The 22,326-nt window shown below is 42.5% G+C and overlaps 1 long non-coding RNA gene across 1 annotated transcript; it reads left to right on the top strand.

The window, feature by feature from the left end:
- Window positions 1-646: 646 nt before the first annotated feature.
- Window positions 647-4,546, top strand: LOC138481742 (uncharacterized). The gene is made up of 2 exons (XR_011274374.1): window positions 647-917; window positions 4,216-4,546. It is a non-coding gene; the product is annotated as an uncharacterized lncRNA (long non-coding RNA).
- The last annotated feature ends 17,780 nt before the right edge of the window (window positions 4,547-22,326 follow it).

Below are 22,326 nucleotides of genomic sequence, written 5' to 3'. Positions count from 1 at the left end.
AAAAATGCGCTGCATTCGGAATTACCTGTCTACCTCCACCGCAAACACTGCAGGCCTGCGCCGGGGCCAATCCATAATTACGCCTGCTTTGCTTCCATGGGGCTTTTTTACCCCAAGGGGAAGTGGTTGTGAAATTAAAATTTATAAAGTGGTTCTAAAAATGTGCGGTTTTATCATAGCACAGGAAAAAAAAGCCAAATTGTTGGGATTAGCCCCTTTTCCCTTCCTGTATGCCTTCAATTAGCCGCCTAGGAGCAAACCCACAGCTTTAGGACCGAAAATAGCTGGAGCGAAGTGACGCAGATTTCACCCCAGATGAAAGAAGTGGATTCCAGAAGCCTAATTAAAAGCAACTGAGCACACCACCATTTGATACAGAGTTTGCTCACCTGAAAAAATAAACCGATCACTGAAGCAAGGCTTTAGTAGCCGAGAGAGGTGGAAAAGGCCCAGGAAGGGGTTTGGAGCGGGTCAGGGGAAGGCCTAGCTCTGCAAGAACACAAAATCTGTCTGTTTCTTCATTTGCGGAGTCAGGGGGAGTTCAGCCAGGGAGGGGAGGCCTCTGCTGCTCTCCTCCGCCCCCACCCCCACCCCCACAGCAGCACCACTTCACACAGCAGTGACTAATGGAGCAGAGATAGAGCAAACAACCCCGCCATTTATTCCCACCTCGCCACATCCAACGCCGCCCTTCTCCAGCACTGGACATAATTAGCCAGGCTGCAGCCACGCGCTCGGGCCCAGGGCCCACATAGGGCCCTTTATTCAAGCAGCGAGACACCCACACACCTACGCAGTGCCCCTCGGCGCCCATACACTGCACAGTCTGTATGACGGAACGCGGCGGGCTCTTTTAACTAACACAAGCCATGAAGGTTTCAAGACCTGGGTGTCACTCAGGAGCTGTGCTCACACAGGTATTTATTTAATTTAACAACACGAGGTCATGCTGTCGCTTAGAACAGTGACAAAATACGGGTATGTCACATTCACTTCTCTTGAGTAATGCAACTTTGGTAAAAATACAAACAAAGTAACCCCAACGTCTGAGCAGTGGGAAACTTGATGATTTTCTCTCTGGGTTTCTGCCCACACCAGTGAATTGCAATTAATGAAATATAGCGGTTTCCTTTGGACGTGCCCCCGCTTTTTCTACTGTCATATATCTGAAATGTACTTGCACGTACGCCTGTGTGTCTGCGAAAGCGCTCTCTCTCTCTCTCTCTCTCTCTCTCTCTCTCACTGTATTGTCTCTTAAATGCACGATATTTCCCTGAATAGACTACACCTCTTATTTTATGATCTGAAACAGCATTAATGTAACATCTTTTCTAAAGTATTCATATATATTTATGAAAGTTCATTTGAGCCAAGTCACACATTCCACAACTCCAGCTAGTAGCCATTGCTGCAAGTTCCTAGAATTGGTAACTTTGGCAAATTCGAATACATCTGGGCTGATAACTATTGGTGGGTGCATTCTGCTTGGGTCCAGCTGGATACTGTGTGTATGCAAATGACCTAATATGCAAGCCTTTGGCTCCAGGAATGCATTTTTATACGTATCACTGATGAGCTCTAATAAGGGTTAAACATGTGTGCATACATTTGTATCAAACGTTTCACTTTTGGGGGGCCCAAGTCAAAAAAGCATATTTAGAAAATGTCATGCAGATACACCCAAAAAAGTCATACGATATTAAGGGTTTTTCACCTTAAATGTGGGGCAATAATCATCACCCTGTGATATCCTCCCCAGAGCTCCTGTATATAAACAGATGGGCTTAAAGGGGGAACAAATGGTGAGACATTGATGAAAAGCACTTGAATCAAATTGTAACCAGAAATTGAAGGGGCCAATTCACAAAGACATTACACTGAATAACTCTAACAACCTCTGATTTACTCCTGGACAGGGCTATGATTTTCATGAAAAAGGTTACTCTGAGTATCTCGGACTAGAAAGTTAGGTGTACGTCAGAGTTACTCAGTGTAACCTCCAATGCCTTCTCCGAGGGTAAGTCACGGGTATGACAAAGGTACTCTTTTATGAAATGTGTCCATTATAAGGATTTTTATATAATGTAAAACTTTTTTCGAGAATTTAATGTCATCTTTTCTTTAAATAAACAGTGCATATTTGTATATTTAGTCGAAAAGTTTCAAAACGTATTAAACTTATTTTACAACAGGTTCCATGTGGATTCCCATTAGGTTGAATTTTGTTTAAATTGAAATGTTTTGGGGGAATTTCGTGTCGCCCACACCCCATTATTTTTTTATGGCCTAAAATGTCACTAGATTTATGAAATTGGCGAAAATTTTGTGCACAATACATGAAAGTGGCAACAGTTTTGCAGAGTCCTGAAGGCAGTTTTAGTGGCAGGATTTATAGTTTTGAAGAGATTTTTAAAGGGTCGGTGAAGAATGCCCAAGTGCAACAATTGCCCACATCCTTGCTACTGACAAATAGCCTAGTCTGAGAGAGAGTTTTAGAGCAAATTTATTTGCATTTCAATCTAAGTCATTTTTCCAGGGACCCTGTTTTACCGGGATCTTCAAAGACTGAAAATGAGCTACCTGTGGCAGGGCACGGCCTACACTGATGGGGTAACATTCACATGAGAGGCCAGGCAGGAGATCAGGTGGTGGCAGTTCCATATGGAGGCCAGGAATGCAGGACAATTTTTCAGGTGCTTATACAGTTTACAGTTAGGATCAGATGCCAACCTGGCAAGGTGTGAAGCCATGCGTGAAGAAGTCTTAACCTGTGGTCCACGGTCCGTAGAGGAGTCTTCAATGCTAATGTGCTTGTCAACTGTTTTGTTATCAAATGCTTCAAAAGAGAAAGGCTCCATCGCTCCATTAGTCAAAGACTAAACAACATTTCAGTTATCAGATTCAGCAACAAGTTTGTTTGTATCTGCTCAAGGACTCTGGCAGAGATGGCAGATCCTGGGAGTTCTCTCTCCTGCAGCACCTCATGGTAGTGGGGATTCACAATACAGTGGTGGAGTGGTGTGCAAGGCATCTCGAGGATTCCACCGATTGGCACCTCATTGCTCCCTAAGGAAGTTCAACTTTGGGGCCTTTGGGGTCCGATGTATATCAACCTTTTTGCATCTCAATTTGAATGCGCAGCTCCTTCTTCTTCAGCTCGAGACCAGGCTGAGCCATAAATCATGGATGTGTTTTTCAAACCTGGGATCAAGGCTTGCACTACGTTTTCCCTCCATTTTCCATGATCCCATGGTACTCTTTAGGACCTCCAATGTTCTCGTGACTCTACTTTGGCCATCCCAGGCATGGTAACCAATCATTCTGGAAATGAGCTTTGGCATACCGACCTGCCTCCCCTACCTTTCACATTTGCTAGCAGACCTGAAGAGCCAGTTTTATCCTCTAGTTCAGGATGGCTCACATACTCTAGTGGTCTGGAAGGTTTCAGGCCTTTCTGGACAACATAGATCATTTTGTCAGTGGATGCAACTTTCTTACAGGACATAGGCATGTAGGATGTCAGTTTGATTCTCTCCTTATTTCAAGAATGGCCTGCCAATGAGAATCTCTCTATTTGCAATTGCTATTGGCTAAATTGGTTACCCACTTATTTCTCATATTCCATTTAAGAGGGCTTGGGATGTAAGAGCCACAGATCTGAAGGGTTGCTGTTTTTGCCCATGGGTGTTCTCTTCTACTCATCACAACAAACGAAGATGGGTTGAAGTACAATATCCAGCCTTCCATGATTTTTTTAAGTTGTCGTTGTCTCGTTGCCTCAAATGTTAAGAAACACTAACCAGGGACTTCAGGGGTCTTGTTTGCAACTCTTTATTTCCATTCTAAAACCCCACAGCTCTGTTTCCTTGCCTAGATGGGTCCATTGGGTCAAGTCTTGGGCAGGCTTCGATGTGTCCTCTTTTGGCGTCCACTATGCAAGAAGGGCAATGCTTCCTCTGCCTATTGGGCTGATTTCGCACGATTGGTGGATATTCTTATTTCCACTGATTGGTCAAATATATGTGATTTAGTATGTTCTATTGTGAATGTATTGCTCACGTGTCTTTGGTGGTGTTCACTATGCTTTGAACCTCAATAATAGAAAGATTCCGTGCCCTCAAATTGAATGTCGATTTTTCTAGGGTACAGCGGAAAGTCGAGAATCTTTCTGATTTCTTTTGGTCAACCATGATTCTTCTTACAATGTTATTTCAGTTGCAGGTTCAGGAGGTGGCCTTGTTTCATTTGGAAATTAGTTAAGCTGCGGTCGGGATTTCAGAAGACGTGGCTTTCCTCTAAACTTGGCTGTTGATGCAGGATCAAGAAAAGAGGAGGAAGCCTGGAGGGTGTCATCTTTATCGAATCCAGGACACAGAATGATGTGTGACTCTTTATGGTTGAAGTGAGATTTATGGGACTTGTAGTTCAACAACAAAAAAAGTTTTCTCCTTCAAAATTGTGTAAAAATCTTGCTGCTGCCAGAAAAATAATGTTACTTGTATAGTCCTCGCCTCCATGCCCTTAATAAAATCTTGGCTTTCCCTTGTGCCTTTGTAAAATTTCCATTGTGTAGTGCAATGTTGATCCAGACTGCTTTGTCACTCAGTGGCCATGCTAATGGCAGTTAGGTGCTTCAGAAATGCCCTGCAGTGAGATATATGTAGGGCAGACTAGTAGACAGATTAGAGTGAGGATCACAGAACATCGGTCAAAAACAAGGACCAAAACAATTGCTGCACCATTAGTAGAACACTTCATCACAATGGGCCACAGTGAAAATGACACAAAATAGTGGGTTATCGACAAAGCCAAAGGAAACGGTACCAGAGATACCGAAGGGCTCCTTGCTAGGAAGGAACACTTTTGGTTATATAAACTGGATAGTAATCGCTCTGGTTTAAATTAGCAAGAAGAATGGCAACAACTAGGCCTATAAGTCCCCACTAGTCTGTACCATTTACCTGTTCAGGCATTCATTGTTTCCTTGCCCTTCCTGCCTGTTTTTGCTCTTCCTTTCCGTCCCTCCCATCATGATTCCGTCCTATTTGATTTACATCCTTCCTGAATTCAGGTTGCAGACTGGGCACCACACATTGTTCCATTGGCGGCTGTTACATCCTGGCCACTAAGAAGGCCCTGATTCTAGTGGGAGTCTTATTGCCGTTTCTAACACACAGTTAGTAGATCAACAGCACAGCATCTCTCCATTGTTTTTGAGGGAGCAGGTTCATTGAATTGGAGCATATAGGTATGGCACCATCCCCCAGGAGACAACCACCATCAGAGACCCCTTCTACCTGAAACTGAGTGATACTGACACACGACCATTCGCAGACTGGCGCTGCACCTCGAACGACAACATTGCTATGGCAACGGCATCTTCAATACATAAATATAATCACAAATATATTTGTACATTTATTTAAGGCACAGCGCCTGTTGGCGCCTGGCTGCTCTACCCATTATTCATTTTTTCTATCAGGGATTTATGCCCTCAAACACTTTTATTTGATATGCCGATTGTCAGCACAGCAAGCTGTCTACGGGGCATGCCGTACACTCTGCGGTCAGGGCTTCACCATGGCAGCGGTGCCCCAACGTCCCTGATGCCTTGGCGCGTGATCCACATCACATGTCTGGAGGAAGGCCATTGCCATGGTGATGCTTCCCACTGTGACATTGAGTCTTGTTCTTATTTAGGACACGCAGCATTCATGGAGCGCTGTCTCTCCAAGCGCAAATTAAACACTGGAGATCATGCAGCGGTGCCTGCATGTGTGGCCTGTGGGCCATTACATTTTTCCTTTATTGATAGAGGTAAACGTCAATCCACTGTATGGCTCCCATGCCCTGCTTTTATTATATTTTATTGTATTCAATTTAATTCATGTTATCAACAAATCACTGTATCTAGTAACAGAGTTAGGTTTCACCCCATCCAACCCGCCCCATTTCGCTTTATTTGAGCCACTAGCCATGCTTTCCATGATGAGATTCCTCACATCAATGAGAACTACATGATCCGGAGGCACAGTGAGTGCAGTCTCCTTCTTAAATAGTGCTGGGCACACACATAGGCACAGAGGGACCTCACAATCAGAGGAATAATCCCAAGGGCGTTATTTCGGTATTTATTGGTCTGTAGGTTTGCTTAGGTGATCTGAAGCTGAGGTCTTTGACAAACTGTGCATTTCCAATTTTTTATGAGTAAGTGTGCCACTTATGTTCCCTTTCATTTATATATTGGCTAAGACAGTAACTTTTCCCCACTTTATTAGAGCTCAAGTAATTCAAGTTTTTGAAGACAACTGCGTTCATCTCCAGATTCGACAGAATCCAGCACACTTACTTATAATGCTTAATGCCGCCTATATGTTCCAAAATGTTTGTCTATGTAATTTTCATTGATTAATTATTTTAAGATTGTTAATCAATTAGGAACATTTCTTCCTTCCTCATTGACTAGGAGAACAAGGTGATTTATGCACTTGAATACTCATCTTTCTTGCCTTCCTCTTTCCTCTAATCTTGGGGGTACACCCGTTGCACTTTCTTTGCACATTGCCCTTTATATTCTTTGTATATTAGGGAAATTAAGTAAGTTGATTCCCAGTTTTTTATTTCTTTATACCAAAGCCAGCTGAAGGCAACTATATGAAAAGAAGCACAAAACAGAATAATAAATACATTTTTTGGTAATGTTGTATCTTCATTCCTATTGTATCATTTGTTCTACATATATTCTTGCCCATGGAATGAGGGTTTACGGGCTTGTCTACCTTTTGTGTTGTGTGAATTAGTACAGCCAATTGGGCTGAGTAGGCACAGTTATAATACACTATTTTACAATACTCTGTGTCCCGAGTTGTGCCTACACTACCCTGTTTTTAGTTGATCCACCATCATGGAAGTGTTTTCATTTACAGAAGATCAGTTGGCTGAAGACATAAGTGGGCCCTCTTATTTTGATATAGAACTTGCGGGCACTGAAGACCTGACTAAAACTACTACTGATTCTCTATTAATATTAAAAAACAACATTTTTCATACAATAATGCACAGTCACTTATTGAAAGAAAACCTTAGGGGAAATATCATCCTACTGGGACTGCAAGTGAGAAACAAACCATGCCTGTTCCTGGATGATGAGGAGTGTAAAGCATCATTCTCACATATAGCAACAAAATGTAGCCTGGACTGGATTGTCTTAACTATAAATAAAGCATAAGAGGCAAGTGCAAAGATTAAAGAAGTTCTAGATCTGGCAGAATTCACCTTTTTGAATGATGGCACTATCCAACACACTAAAGATAAATTGCAAGTGATCCAAAAACAACAAGACGAATTTATCAAATCCTTAACGCATAGGAAAATGAATGAATAAAAAAAAGATTTGTAGAACTTTAATAAAGAGAATGTGTATCCGTATTTACAGACAGATAATATTAGCGAGAGATATTGGACTCCACCTACAACCCATGGAGGGGCAAGCGGGGGATATAAAAAAAAATAGGTTACCTTCTCAGACTCCTCATCTGGTTCTGAATTAGAGAAAGATAATTATTGAGACAGAGATAATCAGGGAGGCAGAAACAATGGACAGTATATTTTAGGGAGAGGCTGTTGGAGGCAAGAAGATGAGAATTTCTACCACAACGTTTTGTTCTGATTCCTCCTCAGGCTGAAATGCCACCTACTTCACTGATATCCTCACCTCATTAACCACATTCCATGGAGACAAAGAACAAAGTATACCGGAGGTAAGGGGTCCCACCTTGGTTCCAATATTTCCAAAAGTCTTTTGACCATGGATTTAGAAATTGAACTGCGACAATTCTTTCACAAAATCTGTCTACAAGATTTTTTTGAAGTTCATGCCAGCCCGGGGACCAATGTCGGAAATACCCCTCTTTGTCCACAGTTCAAGTTCACTCCCTTGAATAACATGATTTTGAAGGAAGTTCTCACCTTTGAAAACGTTATTTTGAATAGTTTTCAGACTATCTGCAAAGACAAGGCACATACAAGAGATTTTAACTTTGGTTACAGACAGACTTAAGGAGATGCTGCACTCTCTAGAGAATGACACTAATATTGTCATTAAAAGTTCTGACAAGGGGGGCGGGGTGGTCATCATGGCTAGTACCTTCTATGAAGATGAAGCCCTCAAAATACTTAATGTAGCTGACACCTATAGGCGCCTTAAGGGAAACCCCACCCCTACTATTCAAACGACTATTACCAAAATGACAAAGTCAGGGTTTGAAGCAGGTTTTCTCACAGCCAAATAATTCCATTTTCTCAATCCTTTGAACCCTTTTTTATATCTTGCCCAAAGTGCATAAAAATGTGTCCAAACCCCCTGGTAGGCCAGTTGTATCTCTATGCAGCACTGTACTTGAACCTGTGGGAAAATGTATTGATTTTTTATTAAACCCCTGGCAGCCAATATCCAGTATTTTCTAGCAGATACCACAGATGTTATCAACATGGTTGAAGGGCTTCCCTTCAAATCTGACTATCACTTCCTGGTCACCCTGGATGTGGAATCTCTGTACCCCAACATCCCACAGGGAGAAGCTTTGCGAGTGTGTAGGGATTACCTTAATGAAAAAACACAGCCTCACAATGTTCCTACTGAATTTATTTTGGAACTCCTGGAAGTGGCATTAAACAAACATTTCTTTTGTTTCAAAAGTAATTTTTTTGTACATATCAAAGGAACAGCCGTGGGGACTTCATTTGCCCCCAATTCGGCTACATTGTACATGGCCACATTTGAAGAGCTTTTCATCTGGTTATTTGTAACCAACCTTGTAGGCTGTAACGGTATCTAGTCACAGCATTGAATCCCAAAGCATTGAATGCCTAAAGTGGCACAAAAAAAGCATCTAGTGCAGTTTTTTTAAGGTAAAGGGTTTATTTTAATTGTATTGGGTTTTTAAAGGTTAAAAAAAGGGGGCGACCCCCCATTAAAAACTTTTCTTTTTTTTAAATGCATTCGATACTTTTTTTTCAACACTTTTTTTTAGATGGTAAGGCATTCGATGCTTTGGCATTCAATGCAATGTCTATAAACCGCCGTAATCGGTGATCCATGTAGCCAAACAAAAGTATAAAAATTGGCTCAGAAATGCTAAAATCATGTAAGACCAAGAAAACACTGAGAATATGCTGGACGCTCTAAAAAACAATAACACCCGGCGTCTTTGGGACCTATTAAAACCAAATTTGAACATTAAGAATTCAATGATAGTAGATGTACAGGAAACCGCCTGGGTCACCCATTTCGCAGAGTTATATAAAGAGAGAAAAACATCCAGGAAAAATGGTACGACACCAAACAAAAAATCTTGGAACATATCATGGGACCCGGATGATTTAATCACCATCATTCGGAAACTAAATGCCTCGAGGGCACCCGGACCTGACGGCCAATTAAATGCTACACTAAAAATAAATCTGGAAATTTGGGCAGAATTCTGTGCTGAAATTTTACTCCTAATCAATCGCACCAAGTACATTCCTGCATCATGGCAACTTGCAACATTAATCCCAATATTTAAACAGGGATCAACTAAAGACCTGATGAACTACTGCCATTATTAGATCCCTCAGGAAAAATATTTGCAAATTTACTTCTAACAAAGTTAAACTGTTGGTCCAAACAGACTAATCATCAGGCGGTGCGGCAAACTGGTTTTGTTCGACATGTTGACCCTGGTGTCAATCTCCTAATTATGAACATGATCAAACATGAAACGATCAAGGCAACAACGCAAACATATGTTGCATACGTAGACTTAAGTCTAGCATTTGACAAAATCAATTGAGATCTCCTTTGGGAGAAACTCGAACAATGGGACTGCCCCAGTGACATACTCGAACCTATAAAGCTTTTATATTCAAACACCAAAATTCAAGTGAGAATGTCCACTGACGGGATCGTACCAAATCTAATCGGTACAACGTCCTTTCATCACCTGCTTTTTCATCCCCAGGCTTTTAAACGTGCACATTCCATCGAAGGTGCACATCAAATTTTTTTAGGGGGGTGGGAAAGGACAAATAAGGGTTTGGGCGGGTGGGCAATAGCAAAAAATAAGTGTGGGTGGGCAGTTTGGGGCCCCCCCCTAAAAAAAAAAAAATTAAACGATGAGCACATTCGATGGAATGTGCACGTTAAAAAGCCTGGGGATGAAAAGGCAGACGATGAAATGACATGGAACCATCTAATCAACACATGGCATGGTCTAAAGCAGGGATGCCCCCTTGCCGCAGCTCTATTTAACCTTTTTACATCAGACTTTGAGGCAACTATATACTCGGCAAACATAAATCCACCCAGACTTAATGCAACAGCTGTACCTTTTTTAATGTACGCCGATGATATTATCTTACTTACGAAAACTCCATTGGGTTTACAGACTGCACTAAACAGAATGCAAGAGTACATTGATAGAAATGAACTGGTAATAAACATCAAAAAGACCAAAATCATGACGCTAACAAAGAAAGTACAAAGAAAACAGCCACCTCAAGCATTCTACCTCCAAAAACTAAAACTGGAATCGGTCACAACATACAAATACCTGGGAATCTGGATAAATTAATCGGCAAATGAACTTTCCTGGACATTCCATCTTAAATCCAATGCCAAAGCATTGGCTAGACAAGGTGTAATCATACACAGAAAATTCTGCACATTTTCACTCAAGCCTGTGATTACTTTTTATAAGCAAAAAGTGACTGCAATACTCGCATACGGAGGAGAAACTATGTTTAACATAGATCAGCCAATATGGATGCATTTGGAGGCGATCTTCTGGCGGAAAGTCTTATTCCTCCCTCAATCAACACCTATGCCTCGCATAAGATATGAGCTCAGCCTCCAATCGCTCCATTCAATAGTAGTATGGAAAACGCTAGAACTATTCTGGAAAGTGAATAACTATATACCAGCGATCAAAATTTTGAGAGCCTCAAATTTGAAAGTCAACAACACTGTATTGACAAAATGGAAGGAAGCTGCCACGGATATATGCATAGAAAAAAGCATCTCTTCAGATATGCTGTTCAACAGGCCACAGAAAGCTAAAAAACTACTAGTGAGACTTGATTGGACCGCGACTATAGACAAGAAAAAACAATACAAACTAAATCTCCAGTGCGATGACGAAGCGAGAGCACTTAACCAATTGCCACATTACTTGAATCTGTTTCCAGACCGCCAAATTCAAGACACTTTCTCTCCAAGTGCAAATTAAACACTGGAGATCCTGCAGCTGTGTCTCCTTGTGCGGCCCGTGGGACATCACACTTTTCCTTTATTGATAGAGGTAAGAGACCATCCACCATATGGCTCCCATGCCCCTGTTTTATTTTATTTTATTGTATTCCATTTAATTCATGTTATCAACAAGCCACTGTATCTAGTAACAGAGTTAGGTTTCACCCCATCCAACCCTGTCCCATTTTGCTTTATTTCAGCCATTAGCCATGCTTTCCATGATGAGATTCCTCACATGGTGTCCAGTTAAAGTACCGAATTCAAAAGGATCGAATGCCAAAGGTGAGAGTCAATTTGACCTAAAACAAAAGGGTCGAATTTATTTATTTTTTAATATTTTTTTTGTTGGGTTTCTGTTTTGGAAAAAAAAGTGGGTTTTACCACACAAAAGGGGGTTGGGGAGGACCACCCCAACAACATTTTTTTTTAAAAATTAAAAATAAAACATTCGACCCTTTGGTTTTCGGTCCTTTTGATTCGACCCTTTGGTCATTCAATCCTTTGCATTCAAAACTTTGACCTAGAACCTCCTCACATCAATGAGAACTATATGATCTGGAGGCACAGTGAGTACAGTCTCCTTCTTAAAACAGCAATGGGTGCACACATAGGCACAGAGGGACCTCACATTTAGAGGAATAACACCAAGGGTGTTCTTTCTGTATTTATTGGTCTGTAGGTTTACTTGGGCGACCTGAAGCTGAGGCCTTTGACAAAGTGTGCATTTCCAATGTATTATGAGTAAGTGTGCCACTTATGCTCCCTTTCATTTATATATTGGCTAAGACAATAACTTTTTGGTAATTCAACACACTATGTTCTAGCATTGGTTCTCTATTTCGTTTTCACAGATAGAGGCAGAATGTCATGATGAAAACATTCCCATCCTGCCATTGGGATCTTGTTGAAATTAGGAAGAAAGAGAAGTTGTGACACCTTTCCCCCACCTTTTTAGATCTCAAGTAATTCAAGTTTTTGAAGACAACTGCGATCATCTTCAGATTGTCTCACCTGGTAGACAGAATTTGACAGTGTTAAGCACAATTTCTTAAAAGGCTTAATGACTGCTATGTGTTCCAAAATGTTCGTCTGTGTAATTTCGATTGATGAATTATTTTTAGATTGTTAATCATTTATAAAAATGTCTTCCTTCCTCATTGATTAGGAAAACAGGGTGATTTATGCACTTGAATACTCAACTTTCTTGCCTTCCTCTTTCCTCTAATCTCGGGATACACCCTTTGCACTTTCTTTGCAAATTGCACTTTTGATTCTTTGTATATATAGGACATTATGGGCCTGATTCATGGAAGTGTTTTATAATGGTGCAATCCCATAGGAAAACGCTCTGTGATTCGGGCCCTGTGTATGTTGATTACCAGTTTTTTATTTCCTTATACCAAAGCCAGCTGAAGGCAGCTATATGAAAGGAAGCCAAAATCAGAATAAATAAATACATTTTTTGGCAGTACTTTGCCCTCCTATTTAGATATACAACTTGCGGGCACTGAAGACCCAACTAAAATTACTAGTGATTCTCTATTAATATTAAAAAATAAATATGTTCATACCGTAATGCCCAGTCACTTATTGAAAGAATCCCTTAGAGGAAATATCAACCTTTATTTATACTTTTGATTGGGACGGTAGAATACCTATCTGGCCCTAACTCTAAAATGGGAGTAATCTCGACCATTAAACAATAACTAATGTGTCCAAGTCAGTCTGGTCAAAATAAAAAAGGCCTGCACTAAGAAGATCTAACCGTGCCCTTCGTTTTAGAATAACAAATGTGTTAAGGGAATTCAAAATGAAAATAGTGTCTTAAAAGGAAATGTCAGGTTCAACCCAAAGGGGTATAGAGAGTCTCTAAAAAAAAGGATGGGTGGATGGCACAGTTCTGTCAGTCTTGCCCACCATGGCATACTGGTACAATTCAACAGTTCAATCTTAGGCTTTCAACTTCCGGTAGTTCAATCACTCCTTTAGGCTTCGTCCACCTTGTCATCAATACCCAGTTCATATATTCTCAATTTCTTGCAGTTCTGCACAGGGTTCCCTCTGCCGGGATCAAGCCTGTCTTGTTTCACTTTATCACACAATTTCTCACAGTTCTGCACAGACTTCCCTCTGCCGGGCTCAAGCCTGTCTTTCCTTTGTGGGGGTTCCCCTTCTCCACGTTGTATCTCATATATCTTTTCTCTGTCAAAGACTTTCAAAACTGAACAGGATTTACATATATTTCTGCATGACCACTTCGACCTCTCTTTCAACAATGCTTCATGTAACGCTCACCTGACTCCCACGGAGGTGCTGGTCTAGTCTGGGTTGCTGTGGCCTCTTCGAGCGTGATGCGCAGAACTCGGAACACCGACTGAACAGGACCCTCAAATCTTGCTTGTCTGGCCCGTAGGAATATCCTTCTGCAGATAAGAAAGGGGATTAACAGTCTGCAGAATAGTGTGCTTGCTCCCCCCTTCCCCCCTTCGTTCTTCTCTAACTTCCTCCGACATCCCCGATTTAAGCTCACCTTATGGTTTGAAAGGATGAACTCTCCATCCTGCTTCTGCTGCAGGGGCGCGTGTTAGTCCAGTTACTTCACTGGTTTTCAGAATGGCGCTGGCAAAATCCACTTGACTTTCCCGAGCGGAACGCCGTAAGTATGAAGATTACAAAAGTTCAAGTGTTGAGCCTCCTTTTCTGTTGCCTTCCTAACCTGTGATCTGTCCTTAATTTCAGGTGCAGAATGAAGGCGATGCGTTGAGGGATTGAATTGCCGATGGTAAACTCAGGTGAGTTAGCGATGGAGGCAATCCCTCTTAATGTCTTTATATTCCTCCAGTAATGTCTTTTGTCCTTTCCCCATAGGACCGGGGTGCGGTACCTGCCAACGAAGCGGCGCCGACCCGAAATGAGGAATGGTCCACCAACAGAGGACCGGTAAGTGTTATGGCGGAAAATTAGGCTTTCCTCATATGTTCCTTCTGCTCACCTTTTGTCTCTTCTTCTCTCCCCTAGGCGCAGAGATGTGGCGACCGGTGCAGACAGTCGCGGTGGAGCCAGAAGAACTCCCGAGGACAGGTGAGTGAAGCGCGGCGCTGCAGCGAGCAACGCAGTGCTTTTAAATGAAAGTCTTTTCTCAGGAACGCTGGCGTGAAGGTTCCGGATGCAGGTAAGAAGTTTGATAAAATTCTTGGTTTTCACCTTTCTCTTCTCTTCTTTCCTTACAGGTGTTCTAGGATCGAGGCGGGCGTGGCTGGAGACCAGATGCAGGAGCAGACACGGTGAGCGTTCAGCTGCTTGGATGCAGAACAACGTGAAGCGTGAGCTACTGTCTGGGCGTGGCTTAAATAGCCCCCAAAGTAGTTCCAGGTAAGTATCCTTCCCTGGCCACGCCTGAGTGGCAAAATAGTCCCAATGAAAAAATAGTCCCTGTCAGGTCTCAGGGAGGCCTGAATCTTGCTGCATGGTCTGCATCAGGTAAGTGCACAAAACACCTTCCTTTATGAGCCTGGCACCTATGGCGCCAGGACTGATGTCCAACATGAGCCTCGCGTCAACGGCGCCAGGACAGAGTCCAAAGAGCCCCTATAAGGGGCCGCTGGGCTTTTACCCGGGGGCATGATGCCTGCTCCCGGGGGTGCTGGGCCTGGCCTGGTGCTCCGGGGGTAGGCATCATGACCCTTCACTTCAGAAACACCAACATCTTTTGGCTCAAATACTTCTTGGTCCTTATGATTCTCACTCTCTTTAGTCTGCCCTCTTGGCCTTTTCAAAGGTTCATGTGAAATACCAATACCTCTTGGTATTTGTAGTTCTTATTCTCTTTTAGTTTCCAAACACCATTTGCCTCTTGGTACTTGTAGTTCTTATTCATGGTTCTTATTCTTTCTTACTTTCCTTTTTGGTCTTTTCCCAAAGTTCTTATATTTTACTTTTGACCACTTGGCGTATTTCACAGTTGACAAATGTCACTTTCTTCTTATTCAACTTTCTTTCCTTATTATGGTTTCCTTTTGATCCCTGCATGTAATATCTTTCACAATCCACAAACATTTCACAGAGACTTATGAATGTGCAACTTCATCTTGCAGGACCACTCTGCTAACTTGTACCCATGTCTTTCAACAACTGTTCTCTTCATTCACGTTTTATTGGCACATGCGCAACCTTCAACTTTTAAATTACAGTCACTTCCCCTTTAACATCAGTCAGACTTTTGTTTCCATCGATAACTCACCGGCTATGTTAATTGGAATTCTTTCATGTCTTTCCTGCAGCTCAAGGCCGTTACCAATGCCTCTTCTGCTCCTCCCCAACTCTGCTGTTCACCCGGGAGGGTCGTGGGCCGCTTCCTGGCAACTTGAAGGGTTCTTCCTTCTGCTCACTCAGCTTTGCTCTTCAAATGCTCACGGTCTCCTGAAAGCATGGAAATCTTGCCTGGCTTTCTCTTGATCGTCTCCACTGTCGATCAGCCCATAGGCCTTCCACCTTCCACAAACCGGTTCGCAACAGCCTCGGAAGAGCTGTTCCTTCTCGTACCCAGCCTCGCTCAAAGTGTGCCTGTGCATGCCACCTTTTATTTATTTATTTATTTATTTATTTAGATTTATATAGCGCGCAAGCAGCCCACGGGCATTGAGGCGCTGTTACTTGTGAGAGCTTAGTTACAGAGGTACAGGAATGGTAGCAGTTGTTGGTACATTATAAGTATTACAGACATAATACAATACTTACAGCTTCTGCGATTGGTCATTACATTCCAGCTTATGCAGTGGGTCAAAATGTATAGTATTCATGCTGATGTGAGGGACCTTATGTGAAGAGGATGGTTTTCATAGCTTTACGGAAGGCGATGAGGGAGGCCTCACCTCGGATAGTGGGGGGTAGGGCATTCCAGTGTGTGGGTGCAAGATATGGGAAGCTGGAACCCCCCGCTCTGGCTCTTTTTACTAGTGGCACATAGAGCATGTTGGTATAGGGTGATCTGGTTGGCCTTGTGGAGGAGACAGGGTGGATCCTTTCGGAGAGGTAAGCGGGAGCAGTGAGGTGAATGCACTTGTGGGTCAGTGTAAGAGCTTTGAAGACGATTCTTTCCTTAATTGGGAGCCAGTGGGCTAGTTTTCTGGCCTCCGAGATGTGTTCTCTTTTAGCAATGCCTTGGGCTGCACGGAGAGCACTGTTCTGTATGACTTGTAACCTTTCCAGATTTTTGTTGGAGGTTCCTAGGAAGAGTACGTTGCAGTAGTCTAGCCTGGAGCCAGTGATGGCTCTGGCTATGTTTGTGCAGTTCTCTTTGGAGAGAAAGGGCCTGACTGCGTTGATTAGTTTAGCGTGATATGCAGCTGAGGAGGCTATTGCATTGACTTGTCTCTCCATGGATAGGTTGGAATCCAAATAGACTCCAAGGGTTTTGACTGAGTCAGAGACAGGTATTTTGATGGTGTCGATGGTGAAGTGACTGAATTGGGAGTCTAGATTTCTTAGTGTGTCGGTGGAGCCTTCACAGGGAGTGCTAATAAGGGACAGGTGTACATTGTTAGAGTTACGTGCCTGGCTCTGCCTGACCTCATTACAGGGACAGGGCCAATGCAAGTCAGGGGAGGTAATTCATCTAACCTCATTCCTCATCTTCCCCGGTATAGTCCTTTTGTAATGACAAAGTGGGGAGGAATTATGGGAGTTGTAGTTTCCCATAAAATAAGCAGGGATAGCCCTAAAATGGGTTGTGGAAAAAGGGGGATACCATGTCTCTGCCCCACTCCCTGAGGACCCCCTACTCAGGGGATCCTCCCTCGCTTGTCCACCCCCAGGGTCGGGATCCAAAAGCGTTGGCCTTTCCCTGGCCACCTGAGTACGGCATGCCCGGGGACTAGATTGTGAAACACCCTCAGGTTTTTAACAAGTACCAAAAACAAAAACGTGTTCTTAATGATGTACAATAGAAACCTAAAATTGCATTTTATGGCAAGTGGATTGATGATATCAGTGTCATTTGATAAGGCGCATAATGGAATTGTAATGTATGTTTTATTTGAAGATAGTCATAATAGTGTACAGCTTTGTGTACACGATCCAAACTGCAGGTTTTCATTGACACAGTAGGACCACTATATATCCTAAGCCAACAGCTCCCTCTAGTGGTGACAACAGGTGAAGCTATGCGAATTGGTATTGTCTCTATATATCATAAGGCAACAGCTCCCTCTAGCAGTGACCACAGGCGAAGCTACTTAATCAAACAAACACACAGGGACAAACATACATCTGGCATTTTATTATATTGTCACAAATTAACTAACGGCATCATGCACATTTCCAATCTGCGGAATGTATTACGTAGGTGCTGTGTTAAGCAGACTAGCCAATCAATTGCCTGTACGATATGTGTAAATCTGGAAGAACCAATGTATTGCCACCGTATATCCACTAACAGGAGTTTAAATGCAGTCACCTGTTGTGTTGAGGGTAAGAAGAATCATATCAGACAGCAATGACCTAATCAAACACCTCATATCCTTGAAAGAACCATTCTTCGCCTCTAACCTGCCTCTGTCCCTCACTTCCTCTGCCACCACTCTAGGACTTCGCCATTCTTGGTCACATCCGGCGCACAGCTGACCGTACCGCCTACCTGCACCTAAAAATGTCCAATGTTCATTGTTCTTAATCTATGTATGTCTACTTATATATTGTCCCGGTGACTGTTCCATTTACTTCCTTTACAACCTGGTCATAAGGTCCCTCAAACTCACCCCATTGTAAGACGTTCACTGCTTCCCGTCAAATCTGATTGCTTATCTATTGTACGTTTGTTTTTGATCAAAAGAGTTAGAGTATAGAGTTCCTCCTATAAATAAAAAAATATCCAGCTGGGAATGTCACAAAACTTTGTCAAAAATTACATCATATTAAATGTTTATTGCAACATATACAACACAAAATCGAAAAATAGCAAATATAAATTAGAGCTACCTAAGCCTTAGAAACAAACTATTTCCACCATCTCCTTCACATGCATATAAACATAGTCAGAAGTTGATTGTCATGTTATAAGAGTAGACAGACCACAGCTTGAAAAACACAGACATTTGAGTACCAAAAAGAAGGGTCTCTACTTCTGTTTGAAAGGTATACATTGTAATGATATCAAGCGAGACACAATTAATAATTGATTCACAGACACAAATGTTTCTTGACCCAATATGCAAAATGCGATTCTAAAAATGTAATTTATGCAATTAAATGCCCACGTGCATTATTTATATTAGACAAATTTGCTTAAAAGTTAAAATCAGTTGGTCAAAACACAAAACCAACAAACTTGATCAAGACCAAAAATAATCAGGTGTTGAAGTAAGTTTTTTTTTCAGAATGTACCCACAGTATTGATAAATTATAGTCCACAATAGTTCGATGGGGGGTCTTTCAGAAAACAACCACTTTTGTGCCACCGAAGTCCTGGCTGCCAATTGTAAACATGTGATTAATTGTCCCGAAGTCTAGACCAGGTGAGATTTTTCCTCCTCATTGACATCTCCAGCAGAACCACTTAAGGATCCATTGAGAGTTGGACCCCCATGATTATGTGGGCCGTTATCCGGTTCTGCCCCCCAAAAAGCAGAATTTGTACACAACCACCACCTGTGAAGCCTTTATCTCTTTCAGTTACATCTACTCCAACATGCTCTTGATACGTGTGGATCAATAGTCCCTTGCGTGTTCTGGCATTGTGCACTAACCGAGGCATGTTTTAAATGTATTCTGCCTATGATGAACATTTCGGGACACCCTCCTCAATATGTACCAAATTTACTACCACGATTCCTCCAGGACCTTGCTTCCCATTCAGGTGTATATTTCAGCTTTTTATCATGTGGTATAACTTCTAATGATTTTCAGATCTCAGAGATTTACCGCCCCTCCCATGTGTTTTCCTTGGGTTTCCCAAAATCTGTGACTTGCTTTTTTCCTGCAGATCTGAAACTTTGTGCAATGCTCCAATGCCTTACATGTATACGGCCTTGCTTGTTTACCGAGAACTCTAACGTACAAGATTCAAAGTCTCATGGACAACCATCTTGATAGAGTTGATGAAGATGTCTGATCCCACCTCTCATCCCATACACCACACTTAAAAGAGTTGATGTCTCGAGAAAATCATGAGCTTTGTTAAACTGGGTTGGAGGGGAGGGTTACGCTGCTATCCGATATATTCTAGCTACCCTATACCTTACCATAATGTGAGGTTAGTGTAAGTGTTCATGAGTCTTAATTCTTTTGTAAACATACAAGCCATCAGATGTTCCACCTCCATCATTGTGCCAAGGAGACGTTAAGGAACATGCATGTGACTGCCTAAACCAGATACTCCTAGTCCATCAGTCTGTGGAAATCAAAGCAAAACATTCCTCCCCGCGCTTAACCTCTTTCATTTCCACACAAGATGTGCTATTTTTTTATTCCAGATTTGCAGTACAATGGGCATCATTATAGGTAAACATACCTACCGTTTCTGCCGCATGATATCCAGGTTTTACCGGGATTTTCCAGGTGGCAAAAAGGATGAAAAATCCCCATTCCATTGAGTAGGACTCCATGGAGGGATTTGTCTGTGTTTTCAGCACCGGCAATACCGGTTCTGAAAATACCAGCTGTTTTATGCCGGTGGGGGCCTGAGGGTTACCCCCACCACCCTACTTGTACTCTGCCGGTCTGGTAAAGTGCCGGTATGCGTAAATACCAGTACTTTATTACCGGACCGACAGGGCTGTAATGAGGCCCAATGTCTTTGTTCATTTTTGTTGGAGAGGTTTGAAAAACATAAAGTAGCCCAGAGAAGAATCACACATAGAAATACCTATTAAAGCAAAGGACCCACACATCCAAAAAAAACCATCTCATCAGCTCAGTCTATAACATTGGCAAAAGGTTTGCGATGTGGTGTTTATAGTGTGTATTAGTGTGTTTTACATGATAAAAACTTAGTAAACCTCACCCATTTGGGCCCAAATCTCCTTTCCACATTGATCATTTGCTCCTTTTTTTGCTATGCACAAGATTTTTAGTTTGTTTATTTTAAGGGCAGGCGTTGCACAGAATGTGTCCAGCTCACCTATCCAGTTTGCTATTGACAAGTCAGAGTTTCTTATTAAACACACCATGTAGTCCACACATTGGGCCTCATTACGAGTCCGGCGGTACCGCGGGACTCGTATTACCATTTCGCCTCCGTGATTCCCAGAATTACCTGGGCATTACAACCCCGGTGTCCCGGGAATTCCGGAGGCGGAATTCGGTAAACCCCCATTCCCATTGAGACCCATAGGACTCAATGGGAATGGGGACCATGGAAACACCGGCACCATCTCGTGATAGTGCCGGTGTTTGCACGTCCGCCTGCAGGCGGGCGGTGTTAAACCCGCCAGGTCAGACCTGGCGGGATTTACACCTCCGCCTGCAGGCGTCGTGATCACCCAGTATGGAAACAACGGTGGCGGCGGGTTTACTGCCACCGTTGTTTCCATACCGGGTGAGTTGTAATGAGGCCCATTGACTTTCCTTTTGCACTCTATTGCCCCCAAGTACAACTGAGCTGCAGCTAGATTTATAGAGATGCAACGATTAGTCATCTCGGCAGCATCCTGGCTCTGGACACGATGGCATGAGCTATAAAGAGTGGAAAGCCCAGATGAGAATTCCTGAGCATTCCAGAAGTATAGCATAAGATGCCACACCAGGCCTTCAATATTATCCTTTTGTCTCATCTTATGAGCAAAAGTATCCACTGTTAGCGCAAATATCAGTGGGGGCAAAAGCCATCCCTGGCGCGCCCCAGAAGCCAATGTTATCTTTACTGAAAGTGACTAATCGAGGTGGATATGGTTTGGATAAATGCATGTTTCAGGCCACACCCAACGTTTCCAGTACTAGAGAAAAGAAGTGCCAGTGTAACCTATCAGATGTTTTCTCTGCATCAAATGAGATAACTAACATTGTGATGTTCTAATGATGAGCCGCTTCAATCATGCTTATTATGCATCTCGCATGTTGCCCTGCCTGATACCGTAGAGGAGTGAAACCAGATTGGTCAGGGAGTCTCGTCATGATGTTTTCTAAATTCTGAGTTTGAACTTTGCGATACATTGTAAAATCACAATTGAGCAGAGAGATGTGCTCCTGGAAAGTGCATTCTTGCAGGTCCTTGCCTGCTTAAGGATCAGGGACACAATTGATTCCATTATCATTGGCTTCAGAATTCCTGAAATGAAAAAGAAGAGAACATCATTACTCACTTGGAGTGTAAGGGCATCCCTGACATTTTTTTTCTAAAAGTATATTGTGAACCCAATTTATTTTGGGTAAGGTCTCTGATCGCCCTACTCACTTCAGCTGACGTATGACCCCATATAGTTCTGCTCTCTACGTGCTCTCTACGTTTCACTGAGCACAAAAAGGGCAACCTTTGCCCAATATGATTTACAGAGGACAGGCTCTTTAGTCTCTATTGAATGTAGGGTAGAGTAGGAAACTTTGACTACCTTTAACTTATCACTTTCAGTATGGCATGGTAACCCTATGGTATCTCTAACTTGCAGTATGTGGTGTGTTTTGTAATGTACCTGAATAATAAAGGGTGGTCTATCTGCCATGCCCCCTCATTTTAATAGAGGTGTCTACCCCTCAGGGATTTTGTTCTGTAATCGTCCTGCCATCCAGTTCTCCATGTATTTTTGAGTTCCATTTAAAAGTTTGTGATCCCAATGTATTCAAATGGAATTTCCATTCCTACCTCCTGCTCCCCTAACTGTACACCAATCTGATGTCGACTTAATGCAGACATTCCCACACCCCAGGGTTCATCCATCCCTGTCGTTGTTGGTAAAATATTTGCTGAAAGTCTGTCGAAGGCGATTTGCAGAAGAGGGTGTGGCAATATCAGGTCTTTCATCCTGTGGCCTATAGCTATTTTCTATGGTCATTTCATTCACAAATGTCTCAATCACCAGGAGTAAGTCGGATAGGAGCCTACGCAA

This window comes from Ambystoma mexicanum, chromosome 5p, assembly GCF_040938575.1.
Source record: "Ambystoma mexicanum isolate Mex_15411 chromosome 5p, UKY_AmexF1_1, whole genome shotgun sequence".
Taxonomy (NCBI): Eukaryota; Metazoa; Chordata; class Amphibia; order Caudata; family Ambystomatidae; genus Ambystoma; species Ambystoma mexicanum.
The sequence above is the reverse complement of the archived record's forward strand: the minus strand, read 5'-3'. Positions and strand labels throughout refer to the sequence as shown.